Genomic DNA, 18,757 nt, shown 5'->3' with positions numbered 1-18,757 from the left:
CGTATTCCGTACACAGCAGGGTAAGCAGAGGGAACCTAGTGTTAAGATACTTCGTTCTCCAGTTTCTGCCGAATTCTGGAGGCATTGCGTGTTGAGTGGCAGAACACAACGCCGCGCTTTGCCTCGACACCAGAGCGAAGAAATGAAAATATAAAGGTAAATATTCAATTCCTCGAGTGGGGATCTAATTCTCCACCTGTCACAATCACACGCATGTGCCCTTGCTCTACGACTAACCTCTATTAAACAGATACTACTTCCCGCACACTGTAGAGTAGGCAGAGGGAACCTACACTTCCCTGATTCCCTAAGACACTCAGTTCCCCTTTATATTGTATGTATTACCGCTATTGCTATACATCAACCAATTTACCCCTCAACACCGCCAGAACGTAAGTGCATCGGGCTCACGTCCCATCCCCTAACAAGCTACGTGCCTCTGCATCACCTCGTTTTATTACTTACATTTTTCACTCACAGTATACCGTTGGTGGTAGTTACCCACTCAGTGATAGCTTTTACAAGCTTTCTCTATATTACATAAGAATCTTTGGTTATAAGATATATTTCTGTATTTTGTGTATAGAATCAAATCAGTTGATATCTACCTTCCAATACATTTTTTTTTGATTCACATGTATACTTTATAGCAGAGTAGGCAGAGGAAACCCACTTTCCATCTATTTTTCTCGGCATTGCGTGTTGAGAATTTATTTCCCTGGGTGAGGATCGAACTCACAACTGCCGCGATACATTCACACGCCTACGCCGATGCGCCCCAACGGTCTCAATATACATAGTAATCATATAAAGATATAACATTTTTAAAAATATATAAAATAATTACCAGTCTCTACAAAATATTTGCTAATGGATATTCAGTAAGATTAAAAGAATTATGTAATAAAATATTAATCAAAAAAACCTTTTTAAAATCAGTACAAACTCTTTCATTTGATACCCATATTAGGTGAGTTGTACAAAAAAATGTAATCCGCCATTTTGTTATTGCGGCCATTTTGGATTAACAACAATATTGATTATATGTAACTTCATAGCCATCAGAACTGAAGTAGTAATCTAAATTTAAGCTCGAGCATATACTGAGAAGTGGGTCAAATTGTACTTGCAAGTTTTCACATACGCTAACACACATACTAACACGGCAAGTTAAGCAAAAGCTTATAATGAGTTATGCCAGAAGCATATAAATAGATTGATATGTAAGAGACCAGTCGTGGAGCAGGGTTGTGGATTCAATTCCCACTTGAGGAAATTAAATTTTTAATATTTTTCTTTCTTTGCTCTAGTGATGAGAAAAAAGATAGAGAGAGAGGGGAGCTGAGAGAGAGCTTATCACTAGACTCCCTCTACCTAACCTGCTAAAAAAAAGATATAATATTAATAAAGATTACTTGAATAAAATTAAGCCATATCTAAAAAAGTAACGTACTTGACAATATTTTTACTAAGCAGAAAAATCTGTTTTTCTTGTAAAATGTTCAGTGTTTTGTTTAAGAAACAGGAGCTCTCGTGAGTCGTAAGAGGCTGGAAATAGGACCACGAGTCATTCTAATTTAGGTCGACGAAAATTATAAAAGCTTTTCTCACGTGAGAAAATTTTTCAGAGTAAAATGCATAAAAATATATATATTACGTAACTTCTTAGATAAATTGGTCACTCGTGGCGGAAGAGCACAGTGTGTCTGTAAACCGACTGGTTGTAGGTTCGATCCCCACTCGAAGCGCGGCGTTAAGCTCCGCCACTCAACAAGCGATACCAGATCTCGGCGGAAAGTAGGAAACGGAATGTCCTAACACTAAGTTTGCGGGATTCAACGTGAAGCTGATTTAATTGCATTTATGTACTAAAAATAATACTTTTTCTATACAATGAAACCAGTCTAACTTTGCAAATGTCCGTCCATTTTACTAATTCAAATGCTATTTTACAAGATTATCTCTGATGGAACGTTCAGAATTCGTATTTACTCTGGAGCAATTACCACAATCTGGGCAAACGTTTGTTCGTTAAACGTGATATTACTTCTTAATGTCTATTAAGCGAATAGTTCGAGTTTCCAAATACCAAGCAAGCCTTAGCAGATAGGATTATTTATTTCATCTTCACACTTTATTCCGCATATAGCAAGAGACAAAGGGAACCTAGTGCTAAGATACTGTGTGACCCATCTTCCGCCGAATCTTCAAATTATTACGTGTTGTGTGGTGGAACTAAACGCCGCGCCAAAGCGGCGGCAAATCTCATTTTGTATGAAATGAACTACAAATATTGGTTTGTAATTTTTTTTCTAAGAAATAATTATAAATTATATGTTTTTAATTTTTTTCCCTTATTTGTATTGCAGTTCTCAATTCATGCCAAACTTCATAACTGTATTGACTATGCAGCGAATTTAAAAAAAATGCAGCAAAGATGATGCCTAAATGCTCGTATTTATGCGATCTCAAGATATATGACTTCGACAGACGGACTGACGTACAACAAAGTGATCCTATAAGGATTCAGTTTTCACCTTTTAAAATACGGAACCCAAAAAACATTATTAAATATATATTTGGTTCTGAAATACGTTTCTAACGTAACAAAATCTAAATATTATTAAAAAAATCATATATATATATATACAAACGCGAGAACGTGAAACAAAGATATTTAATTCGGGATTTTCATTTTCAACGCACCTTCCATAAAATCCCGGTTTAAAAGTAAGCAATGGCAATTGTCAGGCTCTCGTATAAAAGTCATTATTGACATTATGAAAGGAGAAAAACGTCAAACCCACGTTGTGTGCGGATGATGTAAATATTTGATTAAATAAAGCGACGGCTAACTCTACCTCGCGGCTGTGACGAAGCGAATATTGCTCTATATTTTATATTACGAAAGGATTTCTGCTACAAAAATATTGAAATGTCGGCGCGAAAAAAAACAAAATATATATTGTATTTCCATAATGAATCGTGTTTGAGTAATGCTTTGGATGGTATGAAAGGAAATTGCTATGAAAATATATAGAACTAGCGGCCCGCGGCTTCGCCCGCGTGAACTATGTTATTATTAATTTCTGTCTCCATGAGTACCTACGTCCTATAAGTGCTGCCCTTGCAAAATTTGAGACTCCTGAGACATTTGAGACATTTGTAGTAACGAAGTTTCATATAAACTTTCAATCCCAAAAAAACAAGCCCTTAGAAGTCGAATATTGCAAATTCCCGTCTTAGCGAGCACCTACGTCCTATAAATAACTCCTATGGGTCATAATCAGAAAAGTGGACATTTTCGAATTCGTAACGTAACTGATAAGTAACAACACTGATAATGTTTGTTACGAAACTGATGTCATAAGGCATTATACACAACAAAATAAAAATATTATGTGAATAAAACTATTGTTTTTTTTTAGTTAATGAGACACAGATTAAAATTTTAAAGATTCAATCGTTGTATTAACAGATTACAAATGTAAGAATAAAACATAACAAACTGACAATATTAACAATATAATAATGCTAGTTCGTAACGTAACAAACTTATATTTCTAGTTAGATATCACAAAGTTAATGATAAAATTAAATCCACTTTAAAATATATCAAAATTTGAGTCGTTATCACTGGAATTAAGTTTAATTCTTCGTAAGGGTTTATTCCGCATATCTCCATATTTAATAGGATTGGTCTTTTTAAGACGTTTTCTATATCTTTTATGTTTTTCAGCATTTGACATAGGAGCCATGACGCTTACTGAAAATAAAAATATTTATCAAAAAATAGCTAAATCGGTTAAGCTGTTTCTGAGATTAGCGTGCACAAACACATAGACAAACACGCAAACAAGCAAAAAACTTAAAAATCTTTATTTTTGGTTACTTTACGTTATGAAAAGTCACTAATAGTTTTTTTCATATGCCAGCAATTTTCTTTTCTTATATACATATCTTCCATATACAAGCACCGGTTCGTTACAACTTTATTATAAACATATATAAGAAAACATTAGTAACGTAATTGTGAACTAGGCTTCATATTTTCTCAGTTTCGTTACGTAACGAAATATAACTAAATTGAGAATAAAGTCTGAGAAATTCTAAGCTTTTTAAATATTTGCTCATAAGCCACGTGTTGCATTTGCAAGCACTGAAGTTCTTTTTTGAGATTTTGTAAAAAGAAGCAAATAACATAAACAAGAAAACGAAATTATAGAATACTTACCAAAATAAAAGCCGTTTATAACCCTGAGATGTAATTTCACGCATTCCCTCTAAAACATTTGAACCCCTCTACTGCTGCGAGAACACTACTGGTTGTAGCTACGATAGCATTGACTTTTACAATTATGGTGCCACAATAAAGAATAATATTAAACACCATTCAAAATAATTGCGTTCATAATTTAATTGTACGTTACTAGCCCTGAGTAACGAAAAGACAATATTTTGGGACAAATTTACTTAACTAATATATTTTATTCATTAAATAATGTATCAATAAAAGTACTTCTATTTAATATTATACATAAAGTAAAGTAATATAAACATATCTGAAATCAAATAAAACCATAAACATTCGTAACAAATCAATTCTTAAAAAATAAAGTGGTGAATGGGACACGTAAAATTGTATGGAAGCATTTTGAAAGGTTTTTTGCAACTAACAAAAAATACTATTATTTGCCATAATACATTTAAAATATTACAAAAATCTTTAAGTTAATAAGTAAATTTATCTTAAATGGCAAAATATTAAATTATCTTTAAAATTGTATTTTTAAAACGCATTCAAAGTAGCGGGACAAGAAAAGACACAAAATGTACACTTTTTCTGATTATGACCCCTATGCAAAATTTGAGATTCCTAGCACATGTAGTTTCTGAGATTTCGTGATGAGTGAGTGACCTTTCGATTTTATATATATAGATATCTACTATTAAGGCACAAAGGATATTTTTTTCTAAGTTTAAAATGAAATGTATTAAAATCCTAGAGGATAGAGGAACCTAGTATTATGAAATTCCGTTCCCACTTTTAGGTGAATACTAGAGGCAATATATGTTGAGAAGCGAAATTCAACGCCGCAATTTGTCTAAAGAGAAGAAATAAAAGTGTTAAATATTTCATTCCATCGAACAGGACCTGAACCCTAATGTTTTTGTCTTACGCTTGGGTCAATGCTCCACGGCTAGGGTGTTGAAACAAAACTCAACATGCAAAGCCTTTAGGTTCCAAGGTTCCCTTTGCCTACCCCACTATGCCTACCCACTAAAAAAAGCTTCAAGAAACAATACTGAGTCATCCTAATGATTTCTGATAAATAATGCATTTCAACCCCTATCCTCCTACCGGCTCTCTATTTTCACGTCACGTACAAAAACATGTACTACGATTTCATCAAAGTCAACGCAACAGCTTAACCATGAAACGGTAACAAATAAACTAGATAAATATGTACTCCTTGTAATTCATTGTATCCATACACTATGAATTAGTAATAAGTATATACATATTTTTTTAAGCTTCACGCTTTATCCCGCACATAGCAGGATAGACAGATGGAACCTGGAAACCGAGTGTTAAGAACGTTTACCACTTACCGCCAAATTCTGGAAACATTGCATGTTGAGAGGACGTAAAAATATTACACATTTCATTCCCTCGAGTGGGAATCGAACCTATAAACCCCACGACAGCCTCGGCCTCTTATATAAAATAATATGCATAAAATTATACAGTATATAATCTAGTAAAAATAGGTCGTTTTCTATTTCTCATCTATTTATTAATAAAAACTTATTTAAAAGATTCTAAGAAGAACTAAAATTGACAATCCCGTCCAGAAAAGCAATTAAAAACCATATTAATCCAACAACAATTTGAAATGAGAAAATAAAACGAAAAATGTACAAGTTTTCGTCAGCTGCTTTTTATATTCGTATCGTGCCTATTACAGCGGTAATATCGTAATTCAGCCCGTCAGCTGCACCTGCCACCGACGACTCTAACCGATTAACCCATTTGAGGGTTAGAATTCGACCAATTTATCGAGAACCCCCAACTATATCGACCCCTACCTCGTTTGTTCTGATGGTAAAAGAAACGCGAGGGACGCGGCATTCCTTTACAGATGGTTATCTCTTGTGAATAGAATGTTTGTACTACCAATGCTTGAAGGATTATTGATATTACACTTTTCCATCTGGAGATTGAAATTTCGAGGATTTTGAATTCACTGCAGTGAACTCTTAACTGATGATTTCTAAATTATTTTTCGTACGTTCTCATTTTTTTGCTGGTAACCTTTATTGGAGTGTTCTTGGATTTTTTTTAAATGATTTTTTGTTTAAACAATTTAGTCTTATCTGGCGATTTAAACTTACAACGACTTTCACAGAAACTTAGGTAATTATAGGTTACGTAGAAACGAGCTATCCTTTAACATTCACATGCAAGATATATCTTACGAGTATTTATATGAAGTTTAAATAGATCGACAAAAAAATTATAAGGATGCGAATGCAATTACAATCCACAAAGCCTAACCTGTGTCCGACTGCACCTAATAGCACAAAATTAAAATTTAAACCACTGAACAAAAAATAAATAATTCCATAAAAAACAATATGACAAAACGAAATGCACAAGCAATTTACATAATATAATTTAGTTTATTTTAGCGAGCACATTCAGCCGGCAACGCCGCTACGTATTCACTCAACCGTGTAAATGCGGGCGATAGCTGAAAACAAATACTAGCATTACATATATGTGTGCTGATACCGAGCAAATGTTTTGAATGGGAAACTATTTCAATTTTATTTCCTTTTTTTATACTTTTTTCAAATGTCCATATGTGTTTTTTCTTTTTAGACAAGTCCAAATCAGAAATCCGGAGATGCTCATGCTTCAAGTTGCATCACGTCTGGATGCACACCATGAATGTGAGTTCTATTTTAGCCTAGAGTCTAGACAATTGTCTTTATTTGTGATTTACAATTATTTAGATTGGTATTTTTGTACTTTTATATAATAAGCAAAAAAAGTATATTAAAATATTTTAAAGTATGTCAAACAATTGTCTTGATTAATCTTTTTTTATTAGTAATAATTATTATTTTTCTGTTAGGGCTGATAATGTAATAAGTTTTATTATCATATCATGTTAGAACCATTGATAAATGTATATAGGTACGTATATGGATATGCAAAATAAATGAAAATACAAAAAAAAAAATTATGATCGATACAACGGTCCTTTGAATAGAAAAAAGCATTAACTTTCAGAATTATTAATAATTATACTAACAAACGAGCATAAAAAGTTTTCTTGCAAGGAAAAAATTAACAAATCCAAAAGATATTAAAGAGAAGAGAACTATAAATATTTCAAAGTTCTCCATAATAAAAAATCTTTAAAGAAAAGTTGAAAGTTGTGTAAAGTTGGCTTGTTGGGAGGCGAAGCACGTCGAGTATATTCAACTAAGAAAGCAGTGTATTTTCGCTTATTCATCCTTTGATATGTATTTCCGCTAACTAATGCTTCATTTGGAACTGACAAGTACTGTAGGAAACGTTCACTTGAGGATGTAATTCAAATGACTACTACAAGCTTCGAATACTATACAATTTCTATTTATTGTTTAAACTTAATAACAAACATAATAAACTCAACAAACAATATTAATATTACCATGAATATTGCAGAAAATTGAATTTTATTTTTTTATTGTACGTAACGTTTATTACCATAAATGAGTAATTCAAAATTAGAGATTACAAATATTTTCTTTTTTCCCTTGTTTTCTTTTAACTTGTAAGCACTGAACAAGCTTTTTAAAATGACCTTATTGTCAAGCGGAACACATTGAGTGGAACACGTTAAGGCAATATTCCTTAGTCATCTTTTAATATATTTCCTATTCGACATTTTTTGGTACATGTAGAAAAAATAATAATAAATTACATTGAGATTTAAAAGACTTTCGACTCAGTGGCATACAGTGTCATTTTAAAAGCGATGAGTGTGGGTTCGATTCCCATTCGGGAGCATGAATTATTTACTATTTTCATTTTATTGTTCCGGTAAAAGCACAAAGTGCAGCGTTTAGTTCCACCACTCAATATGTCGAGATTTCTATGGAAAATGGAGAACGAAGTATATAACCAAAATTTCTTTTGACTTTTACTTTTGAATAGAGGTGAGAATATCAATTGCATTCCCTGAATAAAAAACATACTGGATCAAAATCAATAGTAATCTTAAAATACTCTGTTCCTCACTTTGCGCCGAATTTTCCGAGGCTTTGCCTTGGAGCCAAAGCCATAATGAAAATATTAAAAAAAAAATTCATTCCCTCGAGTGGGAATAGAATCCACAACCATCGCGTTACAGCCAGCTTTTGTCCACAATGGTGTGACTACCCCACGACGCGACGGTCTCCGAATATATAAAAATAAGATTAAAGCAAATATCGGACTTGTTTTTACATTGTTCTGTGCTCAAGTTGTTTGGAGGACGGGAATGGTGGTTTTTCCGCAACTTTATAAATTAGACTTCGGTACTTTGTGAGAGCTTTTAAGAGGCAACAGAGGAAAAGAAAATTCTATTATGCTGGCTCTTTCTTTGTGTTTATTTTATTTACTTAAAAATTAAAAAAAAAATAAAATGAATCTACATCTGAATCATAATAGCGAAGTGTTCATGTCGTAAGACGACTTGAAGAGGAAGGAGAAGAGAAACCTTTGTCTTTTATACATAAAATAAAATATAAAATTTTATAAATATTTTTCTTAACATAGAGCTGAATTTTATTATTTATATGTAAAGAATAAAATATTATTTATTGCATTTAGCAACCATTTACCACTTACTTCTCAATTTTTTTAGCTTCACTTATTTCCGCTTAACTACACTTTTTCACGTATGTAGTCTAACCTAGTGTTAATACACTCTGCTCCCTACTTTCCGTCGAATTCTGGAGACATTGTGGAGTTGTTGACTGGGCGAACTCAGCACTCGCTTTGCCTCGACACCAGAACGAAGAAATGAAAATATTACATATTTCCTCGAGCAGGAATCGAACTCACAACCTGTCGCGCTTACAGACTGGCCTCATATTTACCCAATTAAATGTTCATTTCATTTGAACGACTAAAATACAATACAATAAATAAGTCGACTTTTGCCAACTGCCTGACAGGTCTTAGAACGATACTTTATAATTAATTTGGTTTTTGCTTGAGATTTCCTTTGAAATTGAACCAAAAGGCGCATTGGTTAATATTATTGAAGTTCTATAATACTAAATAATGAGAGCTTGTTTAATTAGAGACATTTACTGCCATTAATGTCTTAAATAATTAATGAATAGTTGGAAACGCCCGGGGATATTGTTCAAATATTATCATAGGCAATAATGTCTTACAATAACCAATTTCACTAAATTATTTAGCTCTTCAGTATAGATTATTATATATCGTAGTTTTGTTATATGGTACATTTGAAAATTATATTTTGACAATCAGTCCAAGAGGCCAGTAGCCTAGGACTATACTATACACGACTGGTTAAGGGTTCGATCCTCACTCGAGGAAATGAATTATTATTTATAATTTTTTTCACTTCTTCGCTCTGGCACAAAAACAACAACCCGGCGTTTAGTTCCGCTACTCAACACGCAATGCTTCCAAGGTTAAGGTTAAGGACTTAGCACTAGATTGCCTCGGCATATCCTGTTGTGTGCAAGATACATGTGAAGTTGATTTATTTTCTCTTATCTGTAAACCGAGCTTAATAATTTACCAGATCTGGATTCGAACTCGTACAGGCTTTCAGAAACAGTAGTGAGCAACATCACTATTTCATATTACGGATATTTTACATTGTTCTCATAGTTAATAGTGATTTTAATAAATATTAAAAATAAAAATATTAATAATTGAATTAACTTTGCTTTTTTTTGTTGTTTTATATATGTGTAAAACATCAAATACCTATCTCCATACTGGTGTGAAAACAATAAAATTGAACATTTCATTTTACTAGTCTGACAAAACAATATTTCAACAGAAATAATTTACACAAAATAAGTGTTGCGTTGTTAATTGATAGTTATACTAAAAGTTGCGAAATGTTGTTAAAATGTTACAATACGCTCCATACGTTGGTTCGTTCGTGATTAAATCGAGAATTGCGGGTTTAAATGCCGTTACTTAAATTTTTTTACTGAAAATTAAAATGAAATCAACTTCACGCTATATCCCGCATACAGCAGGGTGGGTGGGCAGAGGGCAGAGGTAACCTAGTGTGAAGTCGCGTGGCGCAGTGGCACAAGGGTGCGACTGTAATGTGATGGTTGTGGGTTCGATCCCCACTCGAATATGCGACATATTTATTTACGTTTATATTTCTATTTCCTGCTCTGGTGTCGAGGCAAAGCGCGGCGTTGAGTTCTGCCACTCAACACGCAATGCCTCCAGAATTCGGCAAAAAGTGGGGAACGGAGTGTCTTAACACTAGGGTAGGCACCCTGCTTGTGCGGGATACGTCGTAAAGCCAATTTGATTTAATTTAATTTTTTAATACATCTTGAAGAAATAAATTTGGACCTATAATAGGACCTATAATAGGACATTCAAAAACCTTCAAAACTTCAAAATCAGTATTATGAATACGAACTTTTTTACAGGTACCTAAGTAACAAATCATAACGAAATACCATATACGAGATGATCGATCGTCAGCCATTACGTACGTGCCAGAGGGAATTGAAATACATTAGTTATTAAAACAGCCAGTACCATGAGAAAGGAGTTTACCAGGTATATATCTTGATATTTGGTAAATATTAATTTACCGCTACTTTTACTATTTATATGTGTTAATAAAAAGGATATATGCATAAAGAATAATTAACTTAAATAAATAATTTTAAAAAATCTGTTATTACATTAAGTCACTTTTTGTATACAGCAATTGATAGAGGGACGAGAGTTACTGGAGCAGTTATTATTTCGTATTAATATTTGCTCTTCGAGAATAAAATAAGTAAACAAACAAAAAAAATCTTTTGTTTTTTTAATTACATATGAGTACATATATTTCAAATTATAACATTTTCAATAGTTATTTATCAGTAACCCAATTGTTTTTTTTTATGCGTAAGCGCCAAATATTTTATTAAAGAACAATATTATTTAAGTCCTTTTAAAGAATCTTATAATAATTAAAAAAAATAAGTAATAAGTGTTTAAATTTAAGTTATTTAATATAACGAAAACGTATAGAAAATGCAATAAATTTTGATGTTAACTTATCGAAGTGTAAAATATGACGTTGGTTGCTATAACTCGGTAAAAATCTAATTACACCAACGCGACCCTCATTTTGCGTATTAATTCGTATACTTTTTTTTTTCACGGTAACAGCCAGAAGGCATAAATTTAAAAATTGTTACTTTTACAAGAAGTTATTATCATTTTTATAATATTTGTTTTTATCTGTTATACAAATCTATGAAACTTTTTATTTAACTACTGTACTGATTAAAATATTTCCAAGGATCTTTTTTTCTAATATTTTAAGATTAAACTGTTTATATCAACTTAACTTACCTTATTTAACATATACAACTATTTACTATTTACAGTAGATAGAATCTTTTATATCGTAATTCCGAACGAACAGGAGCTGTCACGTTTCCCGCCAAAGTGGTTGGCGCCGACGCCATCTTGAAACGTGATGCCTGACGCCTGACAAGCTCGTTGACGCTTTTCCTATTTAAATTCCCTTCATTATTTAGCGGTTATTTTATTTTAATACTGGCCCTTATTTATTGGAACCATTGTTTGGTTTAATAATGAATTATATATACCCTTATTGTAGTCAACATTTAATGGATGACGGACAGAATGACATATGAGGTATGACGTTATACCTTACCTATATCATATTATTATCATAAATTTTTAATTGTTAAAACGGGAACCTCGTGTTGAGACACTCCGTTCCCCACTTTCCGCCGAATTCAGGAGGCATTGCGTGTTGAGTGGCGGCACTCAACGCCGTGCTTTGCCTCGACACCAGAGCGGAAAATAAAAATATAAATTTTAATAAATATTTAATTTCAATTTAAATAAATAAATATTTCCGTCCGACATGTATATATATGTAAAATGACAAGCATTTTGCAAAAAATATGTTAACTCATTAACTTATATTGTAACATAAATTTGTTTATGGCATTTTATTCTTTTTAAAAGCTGCAACGTGGTGCACGCTGTATAATATACTGTGTGTAGAAAGTATATATTTATTATTTGTCTATGAATATTGAAAAATAACAAATATAATGAAAATCTTACACTAAAATCAATTCGTCTTAAGTTAAGTTATGTCAGTTAAATGAAATAATATTTGATATTTGACGAAACTAAGTTTAATAATAATATTATAAATGGAGGCAGCCAGTTGAACAAAGACAGCAGTGTAAAACCACAATTCAGTTCAGTATTCCAGCTTCAAATACCAACGACCACAGATCACTAAGTTCAATTGTACTGGCGATGGACAATTTAATCCGATTGAAACATTGACGATTGAAGGGAGAGTATATGCTTATATTTTTAAACTAGACGGCCCGTGCGGGGCTACGCCCGCTTGAAATAGAAATATTAATAAAGAAATTGAAAACTAAAGATTCAGCCAACTCAGTAAAACTGTTGTATAAAATAACTGTTACGGCAATTAGCAAATTTGTGGAACTAAGTACTTTAAATTGATATAACTTTTTTATTTATAAACCGATTGTAATAAAATAACCCTATATGTTTCCAGAATCCAATAGTGAAAACAGCATCTATATCGGTTAAGCCGCTTCGGAGATTAGCGTCAACAAACGCACAGACAAAAAGTAAAATAAAAGCTTCTATTGAAATAAATTTATATATACGTAATAACCAAATGTTTCGAAGCTTCCACAATCATAGCAAAATGAATAAATATTTTATTATTTCTCAAATCAGAACCAATCTAAATTTCTCAAAAATAATTTCAGCTGTGAAAATACATATTTCCATCTGGCGAACTCTTTCATTTCGCTTCTGCTCGAAGATTAAAGAAAATATTAACACATATATATATATTTGAACGTTTATGAAAACTTAATATAAATTTGTACGTCAATAAAAAATTGCTATATTAACTGAAAAAGTTTGGTTTTTTTTTTGCTTTATCAGTTTAGAAACGATATGTGAATATTTCTCCCCGCCTAACGCCTACTATTCGAATTGACTAAATACATAAAATCAGCTTCACGCTTCACGCTCAGGGAACATAGTGGTAAGACACTACGCTCTCCACTTTCTGCCGAATTCTCCGAGAGGCTCCGTTTCGCCTCGACACCAGAGCGAAGAAATGGAAATATTAATGCAAATAAAGATTTCATTTCCACGAATGGGGATCGAACCCACAACCAGTCGAGTTTACAGTCACACTTTGAGTGTCATGATAAAAAATTTAATCTTTAAGAAAACTTCCGCCCTAAAATGTCACTACCTCATCTTAGCAAAGTACTTATAGCTCTCAAAGTGTTAATCCAATTTCCATAATAGATAGCTAACAATCGTAATTAACGTTTTCCATTAAATAAAACCACATTCAAATCGGTTCACCAATTCAGGAGTTGCCGTGCCACAGACAGACATGTCAAACTTATAACATACCTTTTTTAGTCGGTGGTTAAAAATAAAGATTTCTATATTAAATGTTAATGTACAAGAATATTTAGATTCTTTTATATAAACCTTATTTAGTCTTAAAGAAATATCTTTTAATAATCGCAATTGCTTCACTAATAATATTTATTAAATAATAAGAAATTAATTTCGTATCACATATATATATATATATATATATATATATATATACGAGTATATATTAAAAGTTAATTGGGCCATAGTTGTACGACGACGTGGTAACCTTATAGCACCACAGGATGGGTTTCTCTAGGAAAAGCTTTACTTAATTAAGGAATTAAATGTTTATTATTGAGGCTGTCATAGTGCAGGGCACTAGAGTGTGATTGTAAAGCGATGGTTGTAGGTTCGATTTCCACTTTGAGGAAAAAAATATTATGTATTACTATTTTTATTTCATCGTACTGGCAATAAAGTAAAAATGGTCCGTCGTTCAACACGCAATGTCTCGAAAAATTGAGCGAAAAGTGTGACGGAGTGTTTTAACACTAGGCTTCTCCTAACCTTGCCTACCCTGCTATTTGAAGTACACAGCGTGAAGCTGAAAAAAATATACTTTACTAAATATTTGTGAAATATGACCAATATTATTTTTTAACTTCACACTGTATCTTCTAAATGTCGCATACAGACAGGTCGTTTTCACTTATCACCGAATTCGAGACATCGAGTATTAACTGATGAAATTCATTCCCATACATTTTGGTTTACTAGAAAATGAAAGAAATTAAAAAAGAATGAATTACTTCGAGTAGGAATCGAACCGACACCCATCACGCTTAAAACTCCATGGTCCCACTACTAGTATACTATAATGATACTGTATAATAATGTTTGGTACCTATTTTTATTTAGTTGATAAGGCAGCTTATATTCCATAAGCGTCGTTAAGAGCGGTTGAACTCTTATCGTGTTTCGTAAAGCATTGAATTAAGTTGGAAGCAATGGCAAAAGATGAACCAAATGTTCGTTTTTATTTCCATTATAGAATATATATGATATTTTATTCTTATAGTTCAGGTGGTTACTTTACCGAAATAACATTTTTTGATTTACTATTTATATAAATTTACCTAATATATATTTTTTACACTTTTTTCACTTAGCTTGTCAATTATCTGGAGAAACACCAATTCTGCCTTTATAAGAATATCTCAGAGGATCAGCGGAGCTTTTAAAGCTTTACGCTATATCCCAGACCTAGAAGGGATTAAGAGGAAAGGATTTCTCAAGTGGGAATCGAACCCATAAACTGTCGCTTTTACAGTCGCAATTCTCGTCTCGTGGAGTATGAACCCACGTTAACAACGTAATAATTCGTTATACGTATCTTTGACAAATAACAAAAAAATATAATAAAGAAACAGAGAGTCTATGAGATGATAATTATTGACCACCGAGTGGAAAAACTTTAGATATAGTACTGAATAATAGAAATTTCATCACTATTTATATTGTTAGTACATTATCATAAAATCGAATTATCTCAAACTCCATAAGTTAGTTAAGTGTGGGTAGACGTTAAAAGGGTTCCTTTATCGTCTTCCCACTACTATTTTAGGATTTGTCAGCTATTAGGGGATTACTGAAAACTTTCTCAACAAGGTAACCTACTTATGATCGAAGTAAATTACAAAATTTCGTTCATTTATTCGACCAGTGGGCCCGTGCGGCTACGCCCGCTCGAATTATACAAATGTTTATTTAAGTGTATTTAAGTACAACCGACCTAACCAAGTACTTTAAATTGACATAACTTTTTATGAATCTATGATGAACCAAAATCCAATAGTGAATATTGCATCTAAATCGGTTAAGCCGATTCTGAGATTAGCGAAAACGAATGCACAGACAGACAGACAAAAAAATTAAAAATCATTGTTTTGGGTTCTATTACGTTAATTAAGGTTCCCAATAACATTTTTTTTAAATATCTTCCAAGTACAGACACCCTCTTACGATTTTATTATAAGTATTAATTCATATATTTGATAATTGTATGCCTTTTCATCTAAAAAATTTGATGCAAAGGAATATAGGCCACGAATCCAAACTTTCTTATTTGACCTGCCAGATTTAATCTTGTTTAGGTCAAGATACTCTTTCATAAGCTATAGCATCAAAATGTTTAAATAACCTATTTGTTTTTTTTGTGCTAGTTAGTGTAAGTTACTAATTCTCCTTTAAAAATATGTATTTGGAACATCTCTAGCTTATGCAAACTCATTAAGGATTTTTTAAATATTATTTGCAAAGGTATTTCTTTGGTTAAGAAATATAAAATACATAGATAAATCTATTTTAGATTTGAATTAATATATTCAAAAGAAATTGTGAGTCAAACTTTGATGCTACAACAAAGATACGTCACCATCTTTTAACCCTTTATTGTATAAGAAAGTAGGCATTGTAACCTAAATATTTAGCCTTCTAGAACTTTCTGCTCTAGAAAAATATAATATAAGATAAAAAAATAATACAGCTTTTTTCAAAACAAAACTATTAATAACAATCTTTATATAGTTGTTATTTTATTGAACAAGGCCACTATGTGTAAGAAAATCTGTAGACACTTAAAACGAAACCTCGTTCAGGTTTATGAGGCCATATTTTTACAGTCTGCCTACGCTGTTTATCTTCAATATGAAATATTAGTCTTCATTTCAATTTCACTTATATTTTATGCATAATATGTATAATAAATAGTGTTTGCTATTCATAAATTCTAGCTTTTACATTAAAAGATAAAGATAAGATAGTACGGCCTACATCGAGAACATTTTCTTAATTAGCTTTTCTTTATAAAGTGATATGTCTTGTTCAGCTTCACGCTGTATCCCGCACACAGCGGGGTAGGAGGGAACCTATCGTTAAAATACTCCGTTTCTCACTTTCTGCCGAATTCTGGGGGCATTGCGTGTTGAGTAGTAGAACTCAACGCCGCGACATCAGAGCGAAGAAATGGAAACATAGATTTAAATAAATATTTTATCTCCTCGAGTGGGGATCGAACCCACTACCAGTCGGTTTTACAGTCACACTTTGTGCCCCTGCCACGACTGGCCTTATTTGTATGTATACATGGATGATGTATAAGAAAATTTAGTATTGGAGACATTTATTAACGTAATAGAATCAAAAACAATGATTTTTAATTTTTTTATCTACTTGTCGCATTGTCTGTTTGTCTATGCGTTTATGACTAACAGCTTTAAATGCCGCTTTCCCTATGAAATTTAGTCAATTTTTCCTTAACATATTGTGTTTGTTTTATTTCAATCGGTTTATAAATATAAAATTTATGTCAGCATAAAGAATTCCATGCAATATTATTGCAAAATGAATGAATTATTAAATAAGCTCTAACTTCCCAACGTTCAATGTAGGGAAATTGTCTTTAAAATGATAATATTATTAGAAAACGAAGGGTATTCAATTGAGAAAATAAACAATTATGTGGTAGAAGCAGGCGAAACCGCGGGCGGATCCTAGCGACCCGCTAATAAATAATTGTTTATCTTCTCATACATATTATATATATTTTCAGATAGTTATTAATAAACTGTTGAGGTCATAAACTATAAATAATATAGAAAATGTAATATATGTATTGGAAAGTATTTTTCTTTTAAATAACAAATATCATACTATTATTTATATATAATAATCTTGTTTTAATAACGTAGCATTGAAAAGAGGTCGTCTTTACAACATTCATATCATATTTCTACAGGGATTTCGAAACAAAGAATATTCCGAGGCGAGAGAAATAAAAGATTTTTATGTAAATTCATAGTGTAATGCCGTGGGATCTATAGCAATATAGCTTATTTTATACGCACCCTCTAGTTGAAATATTACTAGAAGAAATGTGAAATAAAATACTAAACATATAACAATAATAATAACTAATTTATTGATATTTTCTTCCCGCGAATTGCTTTGTATTGAGATTCATTGTATATACATATATTTAATTTAAACAAGGTACTTGGATCAAAATAGAACTCTTGTTTTTCGTTCTATATAAAGTTCTGTCAGTAGAGTCATTATTATCACATTGACAAAAGCTTATGATTTATTAATTAACAATATACGTATATAAATCGTCCATTAATTAACACCTATTAATAGTAGAAACCTCCAAAAATATCCGCAACCTCGTTTGCTAAGCATTGTTGCTTTCCACATAACCTCAAAATTAAATGATTTTAAAAATAGTAAAAGAAAATCTTCAGCAATGTTTTTTTATATAAAACCAAGGTTTTTATTGTTTTATATTGCAATTAGGACCATTTTGATCGCTAAAAGAGTTATTTAAGCCACACTTAACTTAATTAGATTGATCTATGTATTTAGCGTACAGTTCTAACCAAAAGCTCAATGAATACATACAGTATGTAAAGCCTACAGTCTCTACAAGAAATCTATATCTACAACTAGGAAATACTATGAAAAGTATAGAGGACAACGTCCTGAACGTCACTCACCTCTGCCACGCGGCTTCACCTCACGAACTTCAACCACAAATCAAAAAGCACTGTACATAGCACATGTTTGCACGAAAACAGCTGTTTTTAGCGATAATCAATTGATAACAGTGTACGAGTGTCCCGGCAAGCGCGAGTGTCCCGGCAAGCGCGAGTATCCCGGCAAGTGGTTGGATGGCGGCGGCCGAGCTCGTGCGGGGCCCGCCGCTCAGGCCGCCTCACTAATCAGTAATCGTTGTTGGGAAGGGAGGCTGCGTGGCTCCGTACCCCGCAGCCCCGCGCGTAGCCGTGATACGTCGTAGATGCGCTTTTAGGCATTAACTGTTTTGGGGTTGGTTGGTGCTTGTTTTGGTTGGGGGAGGGGTTGTTTTTTTTATTAGTATTTAATATGTTGGTTAATATATTTATAGGTCTAATTTTAAAAAAGTGATTGTAAACGCATTGGCTGTGGATTCGGTTCCTTTGGGGGCATGAATTATTTAATATTTTCATTTAC

General features: G+C 32.3%; 1 protein-coding gene across 6 annotated transcripts in view; it reads right to left on the bottom strand.

Annotated features, from left to right (window-relative positions):
- Positions 1-18,491, bottom strand: part of Dscam4 (Down syndrome cell adhesion molecule 4) — a 180,072-nt gene extending 161,581 nt beyond the window's left edge. For 5 of the 6 annotated variants that reach the window (XM_085197069.1, XM_085197072.1, XM_085197073.1 and 2 more), the window contains exon 1: positions 18,262-18,491. The gene's annotated coding sequence lies outside the window, so the exon portion shown is untranslated. The remainder of the gene's footprint in view (positions 1-18,261) is intronic. The other variant, XM_085197071.1, reaches the window with a different exon arrangement.
- Positions 18,492-18,757: the final 266 nt, after the last annotated feature.

This window comes from Heliconius melpomene, chromosome 14, assembly GCF_056956725.1.
Source record: "Heliconius melpomene rosina isolate 202511_hmr_F chromosome 14, ASM5695672v1, whole genome shotgun sequence".
NCBI classification, from domain to species: Eukaryota; Metazoa; Arthropoda; class Insecta; order Lepidoptera; family Nymphalidae; genus Heliconius; species Heliconius melpomene.
The sequence above is the reverse complement of the archived record's forward strand: the minus strand, read 5'-3'. Positions and strand labels throughout refer to the sequence as shown.